The following is a 27377-nucleotide window of genomic DNA, read 5'->3' on the forward strand; positions in this document are numbered from 1 at the left end:
TGATTGGGCACGACATTTAAGAAAGAGGAAAATTTTTTAAAATTTGTAGTTCAAAATAAGTCTTGAAAATTTGTGTGGCTGTAAATCATTCATAAAGTGAATTTGTTTCCAAATTAGGAAAGATGTCATTCATTTTGACACGAACTAAAAAAAAATAAGTTCAAATAAATTAAAACAGACGGAGTATTTAATTAGCTAATTCCACTGCTTTTTGTAAAAAAGAATTTATTATTGAATACGGAAGCTTTTGGTAGTGGGTCAGTTGATAGACCAAGCAAGAGAATTTTCTTCAACCACATTTAAAGTATTTATTTTTAGTGAAGGAATATAATAGCGGAGCCAAAATTTTCATTAAAGAGATTCAATTTTTATAAAAACAGGCTAGATCAAACTTGTGTTTCAAGTCAAGGGTGTATACGGTAAAAATCGAATATATATTAAACCGGTACGACCGGGGACCAAGGGAAGAAAGGGACAAGCACGTGCACGAAGACCTTCTTTCTGGACCGAATGAGTGCTTGAACCGAAGAAGGGGAAGAACATCATTTGGTCCGGCTTCTCCATAGCCGAGTTGGTCGTGGATGTTGGTCCGTTTGATCGTGGTCGTTGGTCCGTTTGATCGTGGCCGTTGGTTCGGGTGTTCCGTTACACAATTGCTACGCGTCAATACCGTTCTGCCACATTGTGCTGCCAATCGTACTGGTGTCAGACCGTACGACCAACCTTATCCATTTTAGGGTTATTCTTTATTCTTTAGGGTCTTATGTTGTATGAAGCGCATGAGGCAAAACTATAAATACGGGTCATTACCCTACTTTTAGAGGTTGACTCTTCAGATCTAGAACATATTGTAATGGCAAAATATAACATTCTCCTACTTATTATCTGATTTTGGTCCGGATTCATTGTGTGATTCTTAGATTTGTTCAATAAAGCAATATCATATATTATTTAATACACGCATTATTACAAGCCATCAATCATTATTCAGATTACTCATAACTCATCTTAAATCATTTTCTCTCAATCAAGAATAGATTAAAGTTCAACCACATATCTTATATCTCACTCATAAATTTAATTGATTATCCAAATTTAGGGTAAACAAAGGGGATTCAATCCTTATATTTATCATGCATTTTATTTGTTTTAACCTGTAATATACATGTATAATAACTAAATATTTTTAATAAGGGGTATCATTGTTTAAACTCTTGTTTCAAGGTGGCACTGGTAGTATAAGAAATTTAATTTTTAGGTTAAATAGACTTATAATAACAAGTGATTCTTTACATAAACATAATATATTCTCTCTGTTTCAATTTATGTGATGTTTATGTTTTATTAAAAATCAATTTGTCTAATCTTTGAAGTTAATGAATTATTAATTACATATTTTAAACATAAAATTTAAATACTCAATAATTGTACGAACAAGTATTAGTATAAAATAAAATTCTTCTCATGTCATTATAATAAAAAAATTATAATAATGATCAAAATTTATATAGTTTAAATCTCAAAAAATGAAAATTAGCCCAAACTAACACTAGACGCTGAATTGAAAAACCATAAAAAAAAAATAAAAAAAAAATAAAAACTTTCACTCAGTTTTAAATAGTCTTTCTTTAAAGGTGCATATTGGTGTAAACTTTTAAGCCAAGGCAAAAGAGAGAAGCAAAACGGAGGGAAACAAGCAGCAGCTTGCGTGAAGCAAACATTCATGCGGTGGAGTGGACAGTCGACAGTCATATTTCTATTTTTTTTCTGAAATATTTCTTCAACCGATTAACCACTGTGTGTGTTCTACACCCCCCACGTGCGAGTCCCACGTGGGACATATATACATCCCATCATTCCATCAATCATTTCCATATTTACTCCCTCTTGCCCAACTTCCTTCTCTCTTGTCATTTCCATATCACTTCAGACAACACATACACTCCAGTCTCCGGACCAATATTAGAGTCCGGAATCAAAATGACCCATTAAAAATTAAAGTGAACTAAAATATCTCTAAAAAAAATTTAGTACAAAAGTATTTTTAGCGCAATATTTTACTGTGGTAAAGCACTTAATCATGACGGAGTTGTTAAGTGTTTTACTGCGCTAAACCAAATTCTCTCTCCCCTATAGCGCAGTAAAATATTGCACTATTGGACTCCATCATTTTTCCAAAACAGTCTCTTATTATATTTTCACACCTTTTACGTAGTTTAGCCGTATATTAATCATGCTTTGAGACTCCGGAACTTTAATATATTCTATAGAACCCTACTTATATTTGTACGATTAATAAGGTAGGCTCAATACTTCAAGGATACGCAAAAGTTTGAATTGTCGTTTTAGTGGTTGAAAAGTGCTCGGAGTCCTTTTTTGTTTGAAGACTTGTAGTCATTAGCTTTACATTATTTATCTTTTAGGGTTTCGCGTTATTTTTAAATTAATGCTTAACTTTATTTCGAATATGTCACTTTTTTTTATTATCAATTTAGGATGTGAAACTATAAACAATAATAAAGACTAAGATAATATTTATAAATATAAATAGATATGCAAAAAATATATACTCCCTCTGTTTCAATTTATGTGAACGTATTTCCTTTTTAGTCCGTGCCAAAATGAATTACCTCTTTCTTAATTTGGAAACAAATTCACTTTATGAATGATTTACAGCCACACAAATATTCAAGACTTATTTTGAACCACAAGTTTCAAAAGTCTTTCCTCTTTCTTAAATGTTGTGCCCAGTCAAATAGATTCACATAAATTGAAACGGAGGGAGTAATATTTACTATAAACTGTACAACACTAATGTATATACACTATCGTGGATGAGTCCCACATGTGGTATGCCTGAGACTATCCTTAGGCCTAAGGCTCATACCATCCCCACCGCCCTCACCATCGTTTCTATCGCCCTGTTTCCTCTTAATAACCGGGCGCTCCAAGTCATGATCATCTCCTCTTCCCCTGGCCCGTGCGCCCTTGACTAGAATGTGCTTTTTCTTGGGATCTGGTCCCACTAGCACGGGCAGAACCTCATGCTAACCTGGGTCTGGAAACTCGACCTCTTCCTCGTCGGGAGTCGCCACCGCAGGCGCCGAAGGATGAACCTGAAAAGTATATAATAATTAGTACCATTTCTTATTTATATTGAATACATTAACGTTTGTTGAATAATCAAACATGTGTATCAACGGGTGTTTGCATAGGCTCCTGAGATGGGTCTGGTGCAGAATATGAGGTAGTCTCCTGGACGAGATGTTGTTCGAAGTCCAAATAAAGGTTATAAAAATTAAATAAATATTTACCTTATATTGAATAAAATTGATTTTAAGTAAAAATCTTACCTGCGCCTCGGTAGTCTCATGAGAAGACACCTCTGCCTCGGCAGGCTGATGAGAAGGCTCCTGAATGAGTCGCTCCTATGGACCCACTGGCGTCGAATCCTAAAATATGAAAAAAAAATGAAATAATAAGTGTTGACACCTAATTTTGGCTCGACGTGCTTAAAATTAATGTTTTGGGAGGCCCTGATTCGTTAAAGAGCGCGAAATACATTTTTTACACATTTTTACATTTTTCGACAATTTATTGATGATTATCCTTATTTTAGGAATTTTATCAATTTATTGTCATTTTCCAAGAATCATTATTTTGCACATGTACAGCGTAATACTATCATTTTTGTGCAATTAATAATTGTTTCCTAATTTTATAGCAATACATTTTTCATATCTTGAACATTAATATTTATATTTTATACTTACGTTATTATTTATACATGTATTAATTAACTATATTTTAGTACAGTCCGACAGTGCAGAGAAAATCGGAGCAAGTAATTTTTAAACACATAGCAAGAATTCAATCAAGTCAAGGTCTCGTCACCTTTTAAAAAGTTTACATTTGAGGTGATGGGTTGGGTTCTTGATCCATTGGTTAATGTATCTTTACACATTAGTTAAAAGAGGTAAAGGGGACAAGGGGGTGCATTCTTTTATTCTTTGGACATAAGGGGCCATTTTGTATTATAAAAAAAAAGGGACGGGTTAATTTTATTGGTCATCCTTTTCACACACAACACACTACGATTTTCAAATTTTGCCCTCTCCTTTTCTAAACTTAATAAAAAATATCCTCTCCACATCATCCTCCCCCTCATCCGCTGCCAGCCCTTCCATGCCGGAGCTCGGAGCTCCGGCGAACCCCAACAACAACTACCACACCACCACGCTGCCCTTCCCTCATTTTTCCCCATGAACCACCACATCACCCCCCACGACGCTCTAAACCACCCCTGCTGCCCCACTTCGTCTCCCTCTCTCTCTTCCTATCGCCGCCGACCAGTCACCCCCTCTTCGTCTTCTTCGCTGCTCCGGTGAACTGGAGCAGCCAGCGAGCAACCACACCGCCCTTCACCATTTTTGCTCTTCCCCTCCATTCTCTGACCACCACACATCGCTGACGAACAACCATTACCAGCGAACCAGCAACCAGCCACGCCACCGCCACTGTTCTTACAGGAAAATACCCATTAAAATCAGTGACTGTTGATCTTCTATGATGACCCCCTATTCTGTTTTTTTTTTTAGTATATTATTTTCGTATATGTATATGTTTGATTCCTATTGTTGGATTGGTTTCGTACAACTTTCCGTCATTTTATTGCGAACTCCGGTGACCTCTATTACTGATACTAATTGTCTCCATTTTTTGCCTATGTAAATTGTTCCTCTTTTGATAATTTGGCTTGGGTTCTACTGGTTTGTTACGTTGCTACTGCCCGCTGTCACGCTTATTTTTCTTCAGTGTCATGTTTGTTTTTGGCCCTGAAAATACTACTCCGGTGGCCATCAGTATTGTGTTTAACACTCTCACCCCTCGTGTCATTTTATTTAAACTGATATGGGTATATACCCGCAATGGCCGATGAAGAAATTTCCGTCGATTTCCAAGGCCTCCCATGTACAAAAGACGGGTTTTTTATTTTAAGTTTATTCATTATTTATTTAATTCATTCGATAGTTATTTATTCTCTTACTAACACTTTTACTAAGTGTTTATACAGGTACCTGGAGATACATCCGAAGACGACACTCGGAAGGAACTCGAAGACTTTTTCGAATCACTGTTTGTATTTACTTTCCGCATTTTTTTTTATAACTGTACAAAACATAAGCTCATCGTATAGTGGAAACTTTATTTTTGAAATGACGGGTTGATATATTTGTTTACTTGTCGCCTTGTTTGTTGAACTTAAAATTGTCATTCGCTTTAGGCAAGACTTAGGCCGTCAATACTTTCATAACTGTATTAAATTGACTTGATATAAATACTTTGTTAAATAAATTCACACTTTTGACATTTAGGCAAAAAATACTAGTCCATCCTTTATTTTATATTATTTATACACTTTTGATACAACTTACATTTTATATTGTTTCGTGTACACTAATTTATATTTTAATTAATATAACTTCACATTTTGACACTAGGCAAATATTAAGTCTTCTATTCACAAATCTTTTATTCTTTAGAGGCGTTACACATTTTCACTCATTTTTTATCCACAATTCCTTATACTTATTTTTTACCAATACTTTTTACAATTATTTTGTTCCTTATTATTTTGATAGGATATTCATTAAACAAACACTCTTTTTAACTAAACGGTAGAAACAAGTCAAATAAACTTTACTTTTCTGAATAATTTTGCTATATAAACTCTTTACACCAATGAATATTCGTAGATTATTTTTTACATTCTTTATGGACTAATATACCTATTTATACAATTCTTTAGACATTTTATGTTCGATATACACTCTTTTATTCTTGAAAATACATACTTTATTTATTTAATATCCATACATTCTTACATAGACGCACATTCTTTATATTCTTGATATATTTATTTTTTACATAGTCTTACATTTTTTTTTATATATATTCTTAATATAGTTACACATTCTTTACACTAACATATATATACATTATTTGTACTAACAGATATACTTTTATACTTACGAGGTACATTCTCTTTATACTCTTTTATATATTCTTTTTTACTAGACATTCTTTATGAATACTTGATACTTGATATAAATACATTTTTATACACTGTATATACTTAGTATATTATCACTTAGTGTAGCTTTTCATGAAATCATAACATTTTGAAAACAGGTAATAATAACGATAAACAGATAGATAGTCCCCTTCTAGTGTTCAGTTAAACTAAGTTTAAGGACTGTCTTCGGACAGGCTCTGAGGAATGCTTAATACCTTCCCCTCAGGGTAAATAAAACTCTTATCTAGAATCTCATAGGTTTCATGGACTAAAATGGATTAGACACACAAATACATATAGGTTTCCTGATTTTCCTAAAAAATAAGGTGGCGACTCTAACCCTTTTAAACCAGTTAGAAGAACCGGGAAGTTGCAAACTATATTGGACCAGTTCAAAATAGGGCGTAACATAAGTAACATACATATTTAAAATAAGTACTTTAAATAATCAAATATGTATTTTAAATATTGACCTTATATTGAATAAAACTAATTTTAATAAAAAGCTTACCTGTGGCTAGACAGTCACATGGGAAGACACCGTTGGCTTGGCAGGCCCATGAGAAAACGCCTGAGTAGGTGGCTCTGCTGGACCCGCTGGCGCCGAATCCTAAAATATAAAATATTACTAAATAATGAGTAACATATATATATATATATATTTAAAATAAGTAATTAAAATGAACAAATAAGTATTTTAAATACTAACCGGGATAAAAAAACTCATCGAAATCAAGAATCCTGACTCCCTCTAAATTCCTCACAGGCCGCTCATCAGCTAATGAAGCGCATAACGCCGCCTAATCAACGTTATCACGCTCCTCCATGTATGCATTCTGGCTCGGCTGTGATGAAGACCCATGTACCTCGGCAAGTAAGAGCGTCGGCGTAAATGTAGGTGAGTCCCCAGGTGAGCTGCCACCGGCCTGGAACGGCTGCAGATGGACTAGAACGGGAACGTCCTCTAGAATGGGATCGGCCTCATCTGCCTCATCTACCAGATGGTTTTCTCCACCACCAGGTCCTCTAGCAGCAGCACCGCGTCCTCTGGCAGCACGACCTCCTCCTTTGGGAGCACCCGATCCTCCTCCTGGCGCTGGTTGATACACAGCCTCTGGAACAGGCTTCCACATGCGCCTAATCTTTCCTGTCTGCCGGATACCATCCTCGGATATCCGTACCATCTCCAACGCAAGCCATGCAAGCCCGGGGTAAGGCATATGCTCTAACTCCAATATGCGTAATTGTTGTACGGCCACAAGCTGCTTTTGTGTTCAATAGTAAAAAAAAGTTATTTTTTAAAACGTAACAATTGATGTAATTACATAAATCTAAATACAATAAACTTACCAATGCCTCATATTGCCCCGCGAGTGCTGAGTATCCTACATCCCTAGCGGGACGCAAAGCTGGGTTGCCGATCAATCGGCGTGTGATCTGATGATACCAGCGCATGTAATCCTCAATAGGAGTCAAATGGACGACCACCGCTAAAGTGCCCAACCTGTTCTCCCAACGGTGGAGCTAGACAACCACGAAAGCCAGGAAATCATCATCAACGGCAGCCTGATCGTCCCGCTGGTAGTGTCGGAGCTCATGACGGACATCAGGGGGTATACTCTGTGTATGCCCAAATTGTCGTAAGACACGCTCGGTCATGTGGTCCTCTACGATGTCCAGGTGTATCAATGGACACTGCGACCTCCAAACCCCCTGACCTGCCCTGCAAAAAGCCGGCAAACCATCTAATATAGCAGCGTACGACGTCCATATAAATAGCTGCATAACATATAAATACAAATCAGTGGTCACCAAGTAGAAAAGACGTTTAATTAAATTAATAATGTGAAGTTAAATAGTTTTACCGCATCGCCCGTCATGTGATCAAGCTGGTCCCGCAATGGAAGAATAATGTGGTGCGTATCCACATCCCGAACAAAACCCGTTGTCCACCTCCTCGCATAAGGCATTTCAATCTCGAGGTGTTGCCTAGGTACCGGCTGAAAAGGCAGCATCATCTCCCACGCCCATAATTGTAAGCGATATTAGAAAATACGATTTTTTAGTCCTTGTTTCAAGACGTTTGTTTACATTAAAGGAACACACACTTAAAATATTACCTGGAGAAGAGCAAAAAATACACACACATCGCTGACATCACTAATGGGCGTTCAGCATAGGCATCTGTAAAGATACGCCAAAACAGCACCGCCCCAGCTGTAGACTCCCAAGCGGTCCAGATGCTCCAAGAAAACCAAATATTGTAAACTAACAAAGGCACCCGATGAGTTCGGGAACAAGATGCCCCCGAATATAATAAGCAGGTACAAACGGGCATGACGATCAACAACGTCTTGCTGGGTGTCATCCTCAACAGGAGGCTCTGCCTCCAAATAAGTGCAGAGTGCACTAATCTGAACCCGACATCTGGCCCTCAGCATTAGGCACGAAGTGGGTGAGCCTAGTCAACTCCGTCACCCATGTACTACCAGGAGGAGGCTCGTACCGAGTGTATAATGGCTCTCCATCTACCCGCAATCCAAAGAGGACCTCCACATCTTGAAGTGTAATCGTGTCCTCACCAGTGCGAAGATGGAAGATATGTGTCTCCGGCCTCCACCGCTCAACCATGGCCGTAATGAGTGCCCAATCTTACTGTACCTGACCAACGGACATGCAACGATAGATGCCGCCCTGAAATAATATCTCTAAGACGCGAGGGTGTGGGGGACGCTGGCGTAAAAGAGTCCACGCTCTCTGCAGCCTACGGGGATGGAGCCTAGTCGATATCTCTATAGTACCAGGCCATAATAACTTTGACCTATGATTGCCTGGTAAAGACAATACTGATCTATCAGCGGGCCCGGGTGAACAGCGGGCCCCGGGTGATCATCGGGCCCCGAGTGATCATCTGGCCCGGAGTGATCATCGGGCCCAGGGGGAACATTCAGATCCATGAAAGAGTCCGGTTTGTACAAACTAAATTAGTCATTATTCTTGAAATGAAAGATAAATTATATTAACTAATTAATAATTTGTAGGGAATATTTGAATTATGTTGTATTATATCTTGTGAATAATTAACACGGGATAAACAATTTCACAAATAAATAAAATAACAATGGCATAATTAACATAATAGGAGATTACTATATTTTGGGGGTATGTAGTCTCTATGTACGTGCGTTGCACGAATATTTCTTGTCGATTTTGATACTATTATTTATATTCTATTGATAAGAAACTTGGAAAAAAAATATCTACTTATTATCTTGAATACAATATTTATTTTAAAAGTATAAATCTTTATTAGATAGTCTTTTCCAGAAATTATTTTCACTCTCCAACCAAATATTGGAAGAAAATAATTATTTTCAACATAACTTTCGTCATATTAAATGTGCAGTAAATTTAATATGTGATAGTAAGGACACATACGTGATGGCAAAGACTTTAAAGTTAATTAGTTTTGAATTATGTGATGGCAAAGACTTTTAAGTTAATTAGTTTGGGAATCGAAATTCAGCAGTAATATTTGTTTAGAACTCTATTTTGAATATGTGATATATTTTTAGTTGACCAAATAGCCAACACAACTATGATAAAATTAGACTAAAAGAGTATATTCGTCGACCACATATTTACCTACAAATTTTATATTTTTATCGTTAACTTATGTATTTATGAAAAGAAGAACTTTAACTATTCTTTTTTAGATAATCTTTTTTTATTTAACATATATATTCATGCATTTAACATAATATAGATTTAACAATTCATAATCATTTACAACTTGTTTGGATGGTTGTTACCTATTGTATTATATTGTGTTGTTAGTTTAAATACAATGTTTGCTTTCATTGTTACTTTAATATTATTGTATCGTATCGTTAAATTCATCGTTATGTAACGACGAAAGGTCCTATTTTATGTAATGACTGATTTGGTCCTCTACGGTATAACATAATACAATACATTATGAAACAATACATAACAATCATCCAAATAAAGTGTTAACAAAATAATAATTCATTAACAATCAACTTCTTTCAATTCATAACCAATATTTAAAAACTAATTAATTCATAATCAATATTTAACAATTAATCAATTAACAAAATAATAATTCATTAACAATTAACAATTCATAAACAATTAACAAATTAACAGCTCATAAACATATAACAACTTAACAATTCATAATCATTTAACAAATTAACAATTCGTACACATTTAACAATTAATGAATTTGCCAAAAAAAAAAAAAAGGAACAGTGGCAAAACCCACTGCCCAGCCGATCAAACTAAAAAAAAAAACCGAAATTTGATTTTTTTTTTTTGAAATTAACGACAATTAAATGTTAAACATGCGTACAATATAATGTATATAAAAAATTAATAACAAAAGTTCATAGTAGAAAACCTTAATCGAAGATTTTTTGTAGAGTTGTGTTAATCGAGTTGTACGCCGCTTTTTCCCACAATTCGAGCTTAGAATCTTACTCCTTGACTTGAATATACCAAGAATCTAGACTTTCCCGACGAAAATTAATAGAAAACGACATTTTCTTTATGTGGGGACCACCTTAAATCGCCTCCAATGGCCTTTTGTTTTTTAAATTTTTAACGCCACTGGAGGGACCAGTGGTGGAGCCGATCGGGTTTTATGGTGGAGCCCTATAGCGTATTATTTTACTGCGCTATAGGAGAGAGAGAGAGTTTGGTTTAGCGTAGTATTTTTGTCACACCCAGTCAGTGGGCCATGACGGGTACCCGGAGCTGACTACCGAGCACCACTCGTCATGCTAACCATCATACTCAACCTGCACACACGTAATCACCAAGGCAGTATATATACAACAATGTACACTGGGGCAATCATAAAACATCCACTACCCACACATATGTATCTACGAGCCTCTAACTGGAGTGCTGAACATAAGGACGGGACAGGACCCCGTCGTGCCCGAATATATACATAAGACAATATATCAAAACTGCACATTCGGAGTAGGGAAGTGCTCCTGTGCAAGCTGATCTCGCTCCTAAGGATCTGGACCGTCCCCCTATCTACCTGTGGGCATGAACACCGCGTCCAAAAAGAAAAGGACGTCAGTACGAACAATGTACTGAGTATGTAGGGCATACATGGTAACATAACAAAGGAATATCAAAAGCATAAGAAGAGAAGATAACTGTAACTGCTTGCCTCTTAAGGAGGAATCATGCATGCTTACTTTTTACCTTTATAACATATCACACATACATACATAAGTTGTCTGAATCAATAACATCATTAGCCCGCGTCTAGGGTAATTGTGTCACGCCGCCCACTAGTAGTGTCATGTCCGGCCAAATAGGCACGTGTTATCATAAGCCGCCCGCCTTAGCGGTGTCATGCCCGGCCATCTAGGTACGGTGTAATCATACGCCGCCCGCCTTAGCGGTGTCATGCCCGGCCATCTAAGCGTGGTGTAATCGTACATATATACTTGTCATGAGGTATGCATAAGAGCTTAAGTAAACACTGTAACTCTATCGGAGCGATGTAAGGTCGGGAACCTCCGATTACATTGTGGAACATCATGACCGTCGTGTCTCACCTTGAAGGAACTAGCAGTATAAGGTGAGGCTATCAACAATGAATAGCATCAAGGAATCATGCAAAGATCATTAACATCATAATAGCATCATATCATTATCATGGAACATATCTCATCTCTATCTCGTAGGAGACTTTCAATACTCTTTAGCTTTTGTCTTTTGGAATGTAAGAAGGTCATAGGAATTATGGAAAGAAATCACAATATATATAAGAATCATGCCTTTGAAGGAAGGGCTAGCCTTACATACCTTTATATCCTTTTAACTCTATAGTCTACTTGTTTGCCTTTTGAGCTCGCGATTCTACCTTCAAGGGAATTTGTACTAAGATTAGACAACCGAAAACATACTTAAGCTTACGCTAAAGCAACTAAGAGTTAATGAAAATTTGGCACATTTCCTTTGTTTCGACAACTCCTTCCATAAAATAAGAGAACACCTGTGATAACATGATCAACAAATTCTTCAAGTTAACCATTGTTTACTTCTTAAATCCACCTTCAAAATCATCCATAACCATACCTATATTACAACATCATATTCATTCTCATATAATACTACTTTAATATCATTCGTATTATTCACCACAAGTTTGTACTCATAATATGTCAAGAACTATTATTCAAGTTAATCATCATTCAAGAATATCACTATTTCCATATTTGCACTCCATATCCTCCTCCCTTCCATAATCTAAGTCTTTTAACCTCTCAATATTCTTAATAACATGAATTGAACATAAAACTTACCTTTGATGATGTAGGAATGGATTTTGGATGAAAGTTCTTCATTTGGAGAAAACCCCACTTCAATACAAAAGGACTTCTTGATCTCTACAAACCCTAGTGAGCATCCTTGCATTTGATTCTACTAATTCTTGGTGTTTACTCCTTGATTTCCCTTGGATATATGATAATATGGTGAGAGAACTTTTCTAGAACCTTCAAGACTTATAGAAAGATTGAAATCTGAAAATTTGGAGCACAACTCATCTATTTATAGCTGAAACTGGAAAGTTCCAGAGAAATGGTTCGACGAGCGGGTCGACGACCCGTAAACGTGTCGACGGTCCGTCAACTTGCTTCGTCGACTTACACCTGAGAATCTCTGATTGCAGAAACATGTCGACGGTCGGGTCGACGATCCCGTCATCGTGTCAACGGTCCGACAACTTGTCCGTCGACTTGCGCCTGCAAGTTTTAGTCTGCAGAAACATATTGACGGTGCACAGTGACGGTCCGTTGACATGTCGACGGCTCGTCGACACTGACTGGTGTCTGCAGATATTCCTAAATCCGTTCAGATTGCGTCGATTCGGCTTGTTCAACTTCTAACCCCGTAAATCACCAGGAATACATGCTGGTACACTGTGTTCGATATTCTCTACCTTGACTTTCTCCAACAAGCTTTCTTCTCTTTTTCCTCAAACGCCTTTGGTATCTTAATTAGAATCATTAAGAATTCCTTCTTACTAGTAGGGACATCTTATACACCTTAACTTACGTTGGCCTATTCACCGCACAACGACATGAAATATTTCGAGGTGTAACAATTTTACTGCGTTAAAGCACTTAACGGCTCCGTCACGGTTAAGTGCTTTAGCGCAGTAAAATACTGCGCTAAAGGTACTTTTGTACCAATTTTGTTTTTGGGGGTATTTGGTTCACTTTGATTTTTAATGGGTCATTTTAGTTCCGGACTCACCAGTATTACTACTCAGTCTGAGTAAAAGGGGGAGATTGTGTGTTAGTACTTTTTTCGGAGACTATGTTGCTTTATTTTTTTTTTATTCTCTTTTTTACTCCCTTAATGATTCGAACCCATAATTTTCGGGATGAATGTGAAGGGTGTTTGCCATTTGAGCAACCCTCTCTTGTCTTTTCGTAGACTATATTACTCCATATGATATTGTTTATTTTTTTAATTAATTTTTGATTTGGTGTCTGATACTAGTATTGAGACTCGATTAAATTCAGATTCACATCAAGGGATAAAGCGTTCGCGTGACTTCATATTCAAAGAAACTCGAACCCGAAATCTCTGATTAAAAATGAAAAAATATTTGTCATTATATTCCACCATATTTCTTGTTCGTCCATAGGATATTATTGGGCTTAACTTTATATACATTAGTAAATATTAATTTTCAAAACAAAAAAAAAAAGAATGAAAATAATCTATTTAGAGAAACTCTATAACTTTATAGTTTTTGTTTCTGATCTGGTGTCCGGAATCTGTATTGGAGCAGACTAATCTGTATTCGTGTTGTGTAGGGTTCATTTGGGGAAAGCGCGGCCTATCAAGAATTTTTTCATATCCAAGACATGTAACCGAGACCTATTATTAAGGGAGGAGCAACCCCATCCGCTGCATGCACCACATCCTTTGGTGGTCTATGACTTTATAGTTTACCCTACGTGACATAATTTTATAGTTACAAATTATCATGAATTGTTTAAATCATCATAAATTGTAAAAATATTACATCAAAAGTTCTTTTCAAATTTCCGTAGTTAATCAATATTATCATATAGAGACCATCATCATGGTAGGATCTATTAAAGAAAATAATAAATGTATTAGTTTTGGTATTATTAATCTCTTATTTTGATACTGTTTTTCAATCAATGTATAACTAATAGGTTATCACATGTCATGCATGTTGTTCATTCAATTCATTAGAGGGCAATGACACGTGATGACGAATTGCACGAGTGTCCCTTACACATAGGTTCATCTAACTCAAAAAATAAATAAAAATAACAATTATTTTGTTTAGTTATTAAACTAATAAGTTGTAAAGTTTTAAACATTTAAGATTGACCACGGTATGAAACTTTTAGCGGAATTTTATCGCAGATTTTATAAAATTACATAAAATGACTAAAAGGTAAGTTTGCGAAAAATGTGTGAAAAGATCCTAGAATTTCCCTCAAGAAGAAATAATCAGCTTGTGACTTGACTAAATGATGGGGTATAATCGAAGTGATTGATTGAAAATACCGAAGGGTGTGCTATAAATGAATATGACATAAATGATATGGAAACTAGGCAATTTATATGCTCTTAGTAGGTCCTAAAAATGGCCATTGTCGATGCCTAATGGACAAAAATTGTCGTTGATGCCTGAAGTAAGGTTTATATTAATTCTTTAAAGGTAGTTAATGTTGAAAATTTTACGGAAAATATTTGATTTCGAATCTTATCAGAAAATACTTGATCACGAACACTTGTAGGAAATTCTTGAAAACTTGAGACATATCACTTAAGATACTGTCCTTAAGGATATTTCACCCGGTATGAATGTATCTCTCAGAATTCAACAAGCTATTCTAATACAAAATTAGAAGTTAAAATCTAACAAAAATTTCATAAAGTAGAAAACCCACCACTAAAGAGAAGATAAGAAGAGTAAGGTATAGTTTGGTTCTTGGTTTTTCTCACCGTCACAAGATGAAAACTCAAGGTCATATATATACCAAAGAAGAGAGCTGCGAACATTCCAAAATTTATTTTATGTATAATAAAAGCCATAAAGGCAATTTGACAATAAAGACAATTTAATTGGTCAAAAATTGAATAGTGATACGATTGGGCAATAAATTTGTTTTGACCAAATTGAATTGAAGACATTAAGGAACTTAATGAAATGATTATTATTGTTTTTGAGATACAATATTTTTTCAACAATCCCCCATTATCTCAAAAAGAATAATAAGGAATTAAGAAGTTTTGTTGTGTTTCCAGATATCTCAAAAGGAAATGAAGGAGAAAGAATATTTTGCTGGGTTTCCATAGATGAGTACAATGCATCGAATTTGGTGTCGCGTAGATTATGAACCAGACCTAGATAAAATAAGATTATACTTATAGAATAATTGGTGAAGTTTAGAACTTCTATGAAATAAGAATTCTTTTGTAAGCTCATGGTCTTATTCTATCACATTATACTCGCATAATCTTTGTCATTATCGCGGTTTTGCGCTAAGAGGTCATGCGCGTGTCCTGGTATTCGTGAGTGCTCTAGAAATCCGTCACAATTTCATGGAAGCGGCACCACTCCACACTCATATAGGTCTACCTATCAAGTGTATTCTGCAGAGTAATACACCACCTATAAAGGATATGGTAATGAATTAAGAGTTTTTAACTCAGCCTCACTTTACCTTGCAGAACTGCATTATATTCACACACCATAGGAAGGCACATAATTTTATAGTGCACTTTTGATCAACTAATAACTTGTTATTACCCATATGAACCTAATTCATGGGATCTCCAATCACATAGGTTGGGTTACCATCATTGTTAATCTTCTCAAATGACAAAAGTCTCATTCCCCTCGATGTTTCTTTAAGTCTTGTGAATCGGTCAAATTCACCTCAGACATTCATGAAAATAATTTCATCTCACAACAACGCTATTTTATCACTTTATGTCTCAAACGGATATGTTTTATTGCCATTGAAAAATTTATTTATTCATTACAGCTAACGCTGCTTGGCAATCGCAATATATAGACACGTTGGTTTTATCCCAACCTCAATACTTATTAAGAAGTATCTTAGCCTCATTACTAGCCAACCCCAAACCATAAACTCATATTTCATTATGATCTACTTGACTGATTTTCATATTGCTACACCCCCACAAAGGGTAAACTGGATTTTGAGATCCTAATCATCATTGTACCTTTTCTAGTACAACAAATATTAATTCATCATAACACTTTATCATCAGTTGCTTCTCTCCAAAATAATACACCAAGAGAAGAAATACTACCATAATATTTTTTTAGGATCATTATCAACAAGATAAGTGTAAACATCTTCGCCAAAATATTTTTCTATCCTTGTACTTTTTCTTCTCCACTAATTCTCATTTTCAAAATCATTTTGAACAACAAGATCACGTAAACTATTATCAGTTTTAAAAAATTCTATCAACATTACTCTAGTAAGAAAGTGTAACCCCCACACTTTCAAAAAATTTAAGATAGAGGAATCATATTTTTCATAACTCATAATAAGTACTATCAATTTCTCGTAAGACTCATCTTATAAATAACAAGCTAATAACCCAAAATATTATCTTCAACTAATAACCACATTATGTCATCATCAACTAATATTTAAGAAAGTACCATTTTTATAAAAAATGAAATGAATCAATATTACTAAGTGATCTCTCAAAAAAATAGAAAATGTACACTTGATATGACACACATAAGTGAAACAAAAAAAAAATATAAATATTTACATTTTCATCATTTATTTAAAAATACTAAGTATAAATAAACCATTATTACAATACCAATTGCTCACAAAAATATTATTTTGCTTGATGCAACCTTATCATACTCAAATAAAAACTTTCATCCAAATCTATCTAATAATTCCACAAGAACCAAAGATGCTCAAATATTAGAAACATAAATTGCCCCAGCTAATGCCAATAATTTTTTTCAAAAGTGATTTTAAGAAGAATTTTTCCATTCTAAGAACTTGAATAGTTCTAGAATCACCAACATAAATAAATCATTTTTCTTCTTCAACATGGGTGTAGAATATGCTTAGTAACACCAAAGTCTAACACCCAAACTCTCACATTAGCCACAATATTTATTTGAGAAATGACCTCAATAATTATCTCATCCGCTTAGTCAAATTTATTTTGCTTAACAAGATTATCATTTCTTCGAATCTCTCTTCTACATTTAGGAGCATTGATAGCTTAATTTGCCACACACATAATAAACAATTCATTGAAGTTTCAGCTTTTAGCAGTTGGGAGTACACTTGGCATACAAACAAAGCAAAGATCATTTTTTGAACGAGTCTAAGTGGTTCACATGCAAGGTCCGAGAATAGGAAAGAGAGATCATAGTTGAACAATTCCTTCACTCAAATAACCAAGCAAGATAAGCAAAGATTATTTTTAAATCCTAAAGTAGTTTTACCAAACATACAGTAAGCTTTGGTCCCCCAATATATTTTGTCACCGTAAGAATCTCAAAAAATTTGTAAGGTTTAAAATTTGATAAACCATTTTGTCCCAATTAAAGCGTTATGTTAGAACCTTTTTTTTTTTCTTTTCCCCCACGCCTTACTACCTTCCAAAGAGTACACAAAATCAAAAGAAGAACAACTATTTAATCAGTATAAGTATATTACTACAATAAACCAATAATTAAGAAGTTAAAGTGCAATATCTTTCACCATGCAAGATGCACGTACCAGCAAATAATATACAATCATAAATACTTCTAATAGAAAGGAAAATATTTGTATCATCTTGAGACCAAAATTCACCTACCTATTATACAGTACGTTTAACGTTCAAATACCAGCAGGAGAATACCTGGTAACTTAGACAGATTGTACTAAGTTATTATCTATCAAATTTTTTATAAGAGTAGAGTTTTAAAATATCCTTAAGATTATTGAAAATCTTACGGAAAATACTTGATCCCAAATCTTGTCGAAAAATACTTGATCACGAACACTTGTAGGAAATTCTTGAAAGCTTGAGGCATGTCACTTAAGACACTGTCCTTAAGGATATTTCACCCGGTATGGATATATCCCCCAAGATTCAACAAGCTCTTCTAGTACAAAACTAAGAGTCAGAATCTAACAAAAATTTCATAAAGTAGAAAACCCACCACTAAAGAGAAGATAAGGAGAATAAGGTATAGTTTGGTTCTAGGTTTTTCTCACCGTCACAAGATGAACACTCAAGTTCATATATATACCAAAGAAGAGAGCTGCCAACGTTCCAAAATTTATTTTATGTATAATAAAAGCCATAAAGGCAATTTGACAATACAGACAATTTAATTGGTCAAAATTGAATAGTGATACGTTGGGCAATAAATTTGTTTTGACCAAATTGAATTGAGGACACTAAGGAACTTAATGGAATGATTATTATTCTTTTTGATATACAATATTTTTTCAACCGTTAATTGGGTCGAAGACAAGTTCGGTAAGATTGGTTATTCATGGATTAGTAATGAATAGTTATCTATGAATTTATAACATAAAGATTAGTTATGCAGATTAATAATGCCGGAAGTTATTTACTTACTGAAACTTCGTTTTGTTGTATTATTTATGGAATAACCGTTAGCGATCTGTATTCGATAATAACTTGAAAAGAATTTGAAATAAATATAAAAGAAATAATTCGAGTCCACTTAATTCACAGTGGTTTTTAAGAAAATTATTCCCCTCAATGCATCTGAGATTATTGAATACATCATCTCAAGATAGAATGGATTAACTCACCAGCGTTGCGGTACCTCAAACACCGGTGAACAGCGAACGCAACAGACAACACCAAATCACACAGAATATATTTAAAGTGTAGAAAGAAGGAAGAAGATAATCCAGATTTTCGTAAGGAAAAAATCTAAGGAACAACCAATATTTATAGCCAGAAGGTTGGGCTCAACCGAAGGATTGCAACTCTTTCAGGTGGCTTTTCCCAGAAAAATGCCTATTTACAAAAAAACAACTATTTACTAAAAACGGGAAAATAAAAATGGAGGAAATTAAATTAACATTACACTTAATGATCATAAAATGTTGATAAAATATTAATATTAACGAAATCATTTTTTTCTAAAAAATATATCAATTAATAAGATCATCAAATATGAAGTCGAAGCCGAGCAAAATGATGATGACAGCGCGGGGTAAACTATCTTCTCAAGAAAGGGCGGACCGAGCTTGAAGAGTGGGGGGCACGTGCCCCCCGTAATTTCGGAAAAAACCCTATATACATATATATATATATACCTTGAAAAACTATCATATATTTTAAAAGGACCCTCAAACTTAGAATCTCGGCTCCTACAATTTTTTTTAAACCAATGTTTAATGCAGATTTTTAATTCTTTTTTTATCTTTTTATTATTTAGTCCCCCTCCCATTTTACTTTTTCATTAAAACCCTCCCCCCAAAAGTCCCAAATTCCAGATGATCTTTTCCCATTACCCACTCATCTTTTTCCAATGTAATAAGCAAAAAGAAACTCCTTTGGCTCTCTCCATTCTCAAACCCTTTTTCATTATTAAGTTTTCTCACAAATCACTAAGTTAGGAACCTCACCCATAGTGGAATCTAATGTCGATATTCATTAATTTCTCCGGCAATCGAATTCGAGCCAACGATCGGACTTCTCTTACGATAAAGCTTTCCTTTCTTTTTTAGTGATTAATATAGATTACTTATTATATAAGTATATAATAGTATTTATTTACTAAGGATTGAGGAATACATAACTTTATAGATTTAATTTAATTAAAAATTGTATTATCTTATACTAAGCCCTAAAATCTTATCATATTCTTAAATTTGGGATTTTGTGCAATCAATTTAAGGTCTTGAAAAGTCAAGTTTGTTTTATTTTTCAAATGAAAATGCGTCGAGTTCAAGTATGAGTTGATGCTATACTTTGTTATATTAGTACCAAATTAATTATATTTGATAATATTGAAGTTTGTACTTTGTGATTGATAAGTTTTTTAAGAGTCGCACGCCTAACTTTGTCGCTAGTAATTGGCGTACTAAAGATAATGTTGCCCCTGTTTCGCTCAAATCCTAGGTCCGTCTCTGTTCTCAAGTCTTTATGAGTTAGAAGAAGTGCTACTATATACAAGCACACTAATTTTGCTTTCCCTCACCAATGAGGGACACATTTCCTTTGTAAAAGAACTCTTCATTACTATCCATTTTTGAATTTGGCATTTTCCTCCATTTTGAATTCTTTCATTTCCAGTTCACCTTAAATCTTAAACCCAATAATCCACCACATGAATGGGTATGACTATATAATAAAGAAATGCACGATCAAGTATGTAATTTGCAAGTAAGATTAATTGCATATAAATAAGTAGGATTCCCTTTGAACTTTCCGTAGTTAACTATCAACCAGTAGATTTGATATCTTTGAACCATTGATATTTGATACACTTAACCGTGTTTGATTTTCACAGTTGTGTTTGTTTCAGTCATGAGCACCACTTGGTTTCATGAGTACGTAGAAAATGGCCTTTACTATCATTTACCTTGAAATGACTTACACTTTACACTCAGATAGGTGATTCCAAATGTGTCATCTCATAGATACACTATTTAGTCATACCTGCCAACATAGAAATCATTTGAAAGTCTTACTGCTTTATCTTTGTTTCTGAACATTGTCTTCATCACGAGAATGAGTTGAGTTATTTAATAATGTTGAACCATCTTTCATAACTTTATTTGATCTTTTTGAACATTGCTCTTGGGGATCTCCAATCTACTAGATAGGATTACTGCTGTGATGACTTGTTCTAGGCCTTAAACCCTTCCCTCGATGACCTTTCAACTGTCGCTTTGCATAGGCTTTTTGTAAGTGAATCCGACACGTTATCTCTAGATTTTACGTAGTCAATAATGATAATTCTACTAGAGAATATTTGTCTAAAGGTATTGTGTCTCCGACATATGTGCGAGATTTTCCGTTATCCTTAACACTCTTTGCCCTACCAATTGTTGCTTGACTATCGTAATGTACACGTATTAATGCAACAGTTTGGGCCAGAATTATAAAACAATATCCTTATAAAGAACATAAATTTGTAAATTGAATACACTCCAATTGGAGGGAACAGAATTATAAAACAATTTCCTTGTAAAAAAAAGTAATTTAAAGAAAGAGGTTAGAAGATTTGCTTTACTGATCAGAGAATAATTTGATTCTAGCCCGGTAGGAAAAAGAAAGTTTGGTTCACAAAGGGGGACAGGGAAAGATGATGGTGAAAAAGGAAATAAATGCAATAGGGAGTTAGGAGACGGCCTTTACTCCTTAGGCATAGATCGTGTATAGGTGTGTAGCTCTTATAGAGTCTCATGGTCAAGCCCACACTGACCAAACCTCGCAAATCGATGCCGAAACGTGACCTTTTTCAGTTTTTTCTATTTTCCCTTTCTTTGAATCTTTTTTACGTCAGTCTTATTCGTCAAGTACTGCAACTTGAATCTTCAAATAGGGGTTCCCTTTTGTAAAAATCCAATCCCTCTTTTTATATAGAAAAATATTTTGTGGGCAGAAATTTTGTGGGCAGAATGGGAAAATGGTGACATTTATGTCATTTCACACAGATAGTGATAGATTCTGCCTAGTTATACCCTTAACATTGACTTCACCGTTAACGTTAAAGTTAATAACGACGTTAAGGGTTAAATAACGGCATTAAGGGTTAACTTATACCATTATTAACTTTAACGTGCGCCGTTTGTCTCTTCTCTCTCCATTTCCTCTTGTCAATGCATTGGAAAAATAAATTTACAGCACGCTTCTCAATCTCCAATGGTGTATATTTCCAATATTTCGTATAATACGCCTGTGTATATTCTCAATTTTTCCTCTACCGTATATACCACAAAGCGTACTCAATCAAACCCTAGTTTTTAATTTTGAAAACAAATTGCGCCGTACTCTTCATCTTCTTCTCTAGCTTTTCTTGTTCTTTGAAAAATCCCTATATGTTGTATTTAGAGGAAACTATTTCATGTCATATGATTAACTAATAAGGAAAACTGGCAAGATCAAATTTTCTAATTTAAACTTGTGAACATATTTTATGTTAAAATTAGGTTAAATCTTCAAACAACAATGGGAAGATTTTCTAACTTATTATTATTTGTTGCCTGACTATAATATGGACTCAGTTGATCCTTCAATTTTTATCATCTGATGGTCACCTATATTGACCATAGGAATTTTTAAAAAATCAGAGAGTTTACACTATAATAACAGGTTTTTTCTGTTAAGACCAACATAACAAGATGTTAAATATGATAACATGTACAACTACATTCAACTAATTGACTACTTAACCACACTACGTAGCTAGCTCCTTTCACTCGAGGAACTTGTTGTCGCGTAGTAGGTAGTGTATCGGGCGCTAGTGTAGTTACAATACTTTTAATCTAATCAATATTTCTTCATAATAAACAACTGTTTAGATCATCTAGTCTAGCTAGTGTCCTATGTCTGATGTGTTGTGGTTTGATTTAAACCACTGAGATGGGATAATTGAACACTTGTATAATTTTGTTGATTGACAACAAAAATGTAACTTGGTTGATCCTTCAACTAAGTCGTCCGATGGTCAACTAAATAGACCATATGAATTAAAAATCTGAGAATTTAGACTATAATAACAACTATTTTGTGTTAAGACCAACATTACAAGACGTTAAATATGATAACACGTACACCTACATTGTCTAGATTGAAGTAAAACAACTAATTGTTTTAATTCACGGGGTCGATCCCGTTGGACACACTTGTGTTTTGTCTTTGTTGTCAATTTGAAACTAATAACTGAATCACAAGATATTAAAATTGATAACATAAAGTACAACTACATTGTTTTGATTGAATCAAAACAACTAATTGACTACTTAACCACACTTATGTAGCTAACTCCTTCACTCGATGAACTTTTGTCACGTAGTAGCTAATCTCTCGTGCGGTAGTGTAATTACAATCATATGCCACTTCTACTTTTTAAGGAATAATCACAATTTAATACATGTCATGTGCATGTCGTATTAATCACCAAATGATCCATTTCAAAACTGTCACGACCCAATCCGATGAGTCGTGACGAGTGCCCGACCTCTACTGACCAAGAACCCCTAAATCCGTACCTGAATCTCACTGAGCAACATGGTGGCCTATAAATAACTTATCATTGAGCTATACTATCTCCTGTAAGATTAACATAATGGACTCTACATCAAGAACTCACAAGCAGCGTATATATATACATATATATATATATATATATATGTGTGTATATATATATATATATATATATATATATATGTATATATGTATATATATATACATATATATATATATATATATATATATATATATATATACACACATATATATATATATATATATATATATATATATATATATATATATATATATATAGTAGTGCAAGCCGACTAGGCCGCTACATATGCTGTACCACAAAAATGAGAGCCGACAAGGCTACATAACATCCCAACTACATACAACTTTCTACAGACCTCTATGGAACACAAGCTGTAGAAAGGACAGGAGAAGGCCCTGTCATATCCATATCTACATGTCAAAATAGCATACCAAAAGGGACTATTGCTCCGATCCGAGTGGAGCGCACTGTTTGCAGCTAAGTGGAAGACCTATCGAGATGGATCACCTGTCTAGCTACCTGAACCTGCGGGCTTGAACGCAGCACCCCCAAGCAAAAGGGACGTCAGTACGAAACAATGTACCGAGTATGTAAGATAAACGAATACTGAAACTGAACTGAAATAATACAATTTGGAGGCCAAAGAATTCACAGAATATCTCAACTGATCTGTCTCATATGAAATGCAATATATTACTAATATATATCTCACTGACTAAGTGGCCAGGCAACTGTAAAATCTCACTGGCCAAGTAGCCAGGCAATATGTCTCACTGACCCGTCGGCCAGGCAATCTGTCTCACTGACCCGTAGGCCAGACATATCTGTCTCACTAACCCGTAGGCCAGACATATCTGTCTCACTGACCCGTAAGTCAGGCAAAAGAAAATGTCTCACTGACCAAGTGGCCAGGCTAAACAAAATATATGTATATCATGCATATGCTGAAAATACTGATACTATAACATGCCTCTTCTATCTCTCTATAAACTCAAGGACATAGTGAGGGGATATGGCCCCTCGGAAAGAACAACATAACACTCGGAAACTATGCAATAATATGACAAGCTCTACTTTGACAAATCTCTAGTCATAAGGTTCATTACATTCTTACCATATATGGAATCATGCCTAGAAAATAAGGAACAACTTTAACATACCTTTTCAGTCGCCTTAACTTTAACTACTTAATGCTTATCCTCCCAAGCTCGTAAAGCTACATTCAAAAGAATTCATACTATTATTAGGCTTATCGTCACATGCTTGTCTTAAGCCTTCAAATTAAATCCTCTTAGAATCTGCCGAAATTCGGACATCATCTCCCCTGTATTATTTACTTCCTGCAAATTCCAAAACAACTCCCAAACATCATTAACAACATCAACCATAACGTAATCAAGATACTACATGACAAACGTATACAAATCCGTCCGAAACTTCCTTTGAAAATCAATCCATAAGCCAACAACATCAATATATCTATCTACGACCTTTATGCCATGTTTTCCCTTACTTTAAACCATTAAAATCCTCAAAAGAAACGACTTAATATCAAACTCAAGATAAAAAACATACCTTATAACTTGAAGATCTTCACCTCACACTATTCACCTTAAATCTTATCCACCACAACTTCAATTAGAAGTACAAACAAGCTCCATCCATGAACTAGTTAAGTATTTTATGGTTTGACCTTCTCTTGATTTGATTTAGAATGGTTTGGAGTTTTGGAGAGAGCTCATAGGATCTAGAAGGTTCAGTTTTTGTGAAAATATGAGCCCCAAAGTCGTGGCCCTTCTTTGATTCATCGAGATTCCTGGTTAATTTTACAAACCCGAGCTTAATTTGATGTAGAAACTCCTAAATTTGCTATATCTTGGTGTAAGAATGTTGGATGAATGTTGTGGGAGCTTCGAGAGAAGGGTGGAGATGAGAAATGGTGAAAAATGAGGTGATTTAGATGACTTAAGAGGGTATATATAGTAGTCCAATTCGGTTTGGGCTGATGGACCGAAATCGGTGGGCCTTTTTAAGTGGCTTCTAGAATTTCCGCATAGGTTCGCGGGCTTTTGGCAGTCCGTTTTAAAATGCCCATAACTCCCTACTCCAATGTCGTATTGATGAACGGTTTGTTGCGTTGGAAACTATACTCGACAAAATTCATTTTAGGCTCTTGAAACACCTCAGAACTCCTGATATACCAGGAGATATCTCTCTCTGAAGTTGACCCAAATTCTGTCAAATTGTTTCCAAATTTTCGACAAACTTATTTTCTTCGATTGGCTTGATCCCGGAATCTTCCGAAACTTTCTATACATGATATATATAATTAATTATACTTGATAAGGGTCATGTCCTTTGGTTCCAAGGTTGTCCTTCCTAGTTACGACTTACGAGATCATAACTCATCCTTTACTTCATTGTTACGTACTTCCCATGGCTTGTACCTTTTAAAACTTCACAGGACGTCTCCGATACTCCATTAATACGGTGAAATATGTGGCGTGCTCATGCTTTGAAAAGTGAGAGGTGTAACAAAAACCATACACAAGGCCAACACTGCCGACAATCTTAAGTAGCAAATACATGAACTATGGAAACATTATAATCTGCACAGATTAAACATTACAAAACTAGGTGAAGATCTAACACAAGATACTTAATCTATCTCCATAACCATTCCATAATGTAGCCGAATTTCTCGTTATGCGATGAATGGTTACAAATAATTGTGAAAAATTTCAACGACAAACCTCTCCCTGAAGGCATGTACACTGTTTTGGCGCAAACCCTACATGCTTTGGCCAGCCATTATGAATTCAATGAACTTCAATGAATAAACACCATATGCTTCGCCGAATTTTTCCTGTGGAATTCCCTCAACATGATTAATCTTCCAAGGTTTGGTAAGTTTATCTGGGGACAAATGATTGAACTTGCTGGAGTCTTTTAGCAGCTTTGGAAACAGCCTCTGAATCGACATTATTAAACCGCCAACCTTTTCTTCTGGACTTACTCTTGTATTGCAGTCGTAAATCTCAATCATGGAATCATCAATGAGGAAAACAAGGGAGCAATAGTGTTTCAACTCCACATTCCATAAACAAAACACTCTCTTAGCCCCTACCCAAGACATACCATGTGGGTGCGGGAAATCACCTGCCACATAGTCCAGTATCTGCGAGTCGAATTTATATTCCACTGTCACCTCTTCAATACCTCTTTCTTCTTCTTTACTTATCTTCACAATGTCTGCATATATTGCCAATAAGGCTTGACAAAAATACTATGATCCATCAGACGTCATTGTTGCTGCATATATTGCCAATAAGGCTTGACAAAAAATATGCAGCAACAATGACGTCTGATGGATCATAGTATTGAGGGTAATCTATACTACGACTCCACATCATTGCCATTATTTCAGTAACATGCTGCACGAAAAAGAAACTGTTCATATCAATAAATATATGCAACAAAAATATGTTTAGATAACAAATAAATGGGAAGTTAACTTACCTCCCCTTCTAATCACGAGCCAGATCTACTAATGTACTTGAGCATTTCCAGCTCATTTCTATGGTATGATCTAGGTGTGGTTCCTTTGGCTTACTGTTTATCTATGCGAGGTAAGCTTTCTTCTTCTCAATTTCAATAGGTTGTAGAGATCAAGCTTCTTCACATTTTCATTTGTTGCTCCCTCAACTCTTTCCTTATCTCTACCTCTTTTAACATTACTATTCCCATATTGCTTTAGTCTCTCGAGAATGGTAGTATTTACCGCTCGAATACTATTCACCTCTTGTAGCACCTTATATAAAATGGTTGGATCATTGACACCTTGACTGAAAACGACTGAGCTACCAACACCTCCATCTCCTAGCCCCTCTACACCAACATAACCAGATAAACCACCTCCATTTCCCAAGCCTACAACTCCAGCAGGTTCTA

The sequence above is a fragment of the Lycium barbarum genome, chromosome 1 (genome assembly GCF_019175385.1).
Source record: "Lycium barbarum isolate Lr01 chromosome 1, ASM1917538v2, whole genome shotgun sequence".
NCBI classification, from domain to species: Eukaryota; Viridiplantae; Streptophyta; class Magnoliopsida; order Solanales; family Solanaceae; genus Lycium; species Lycium barbarum.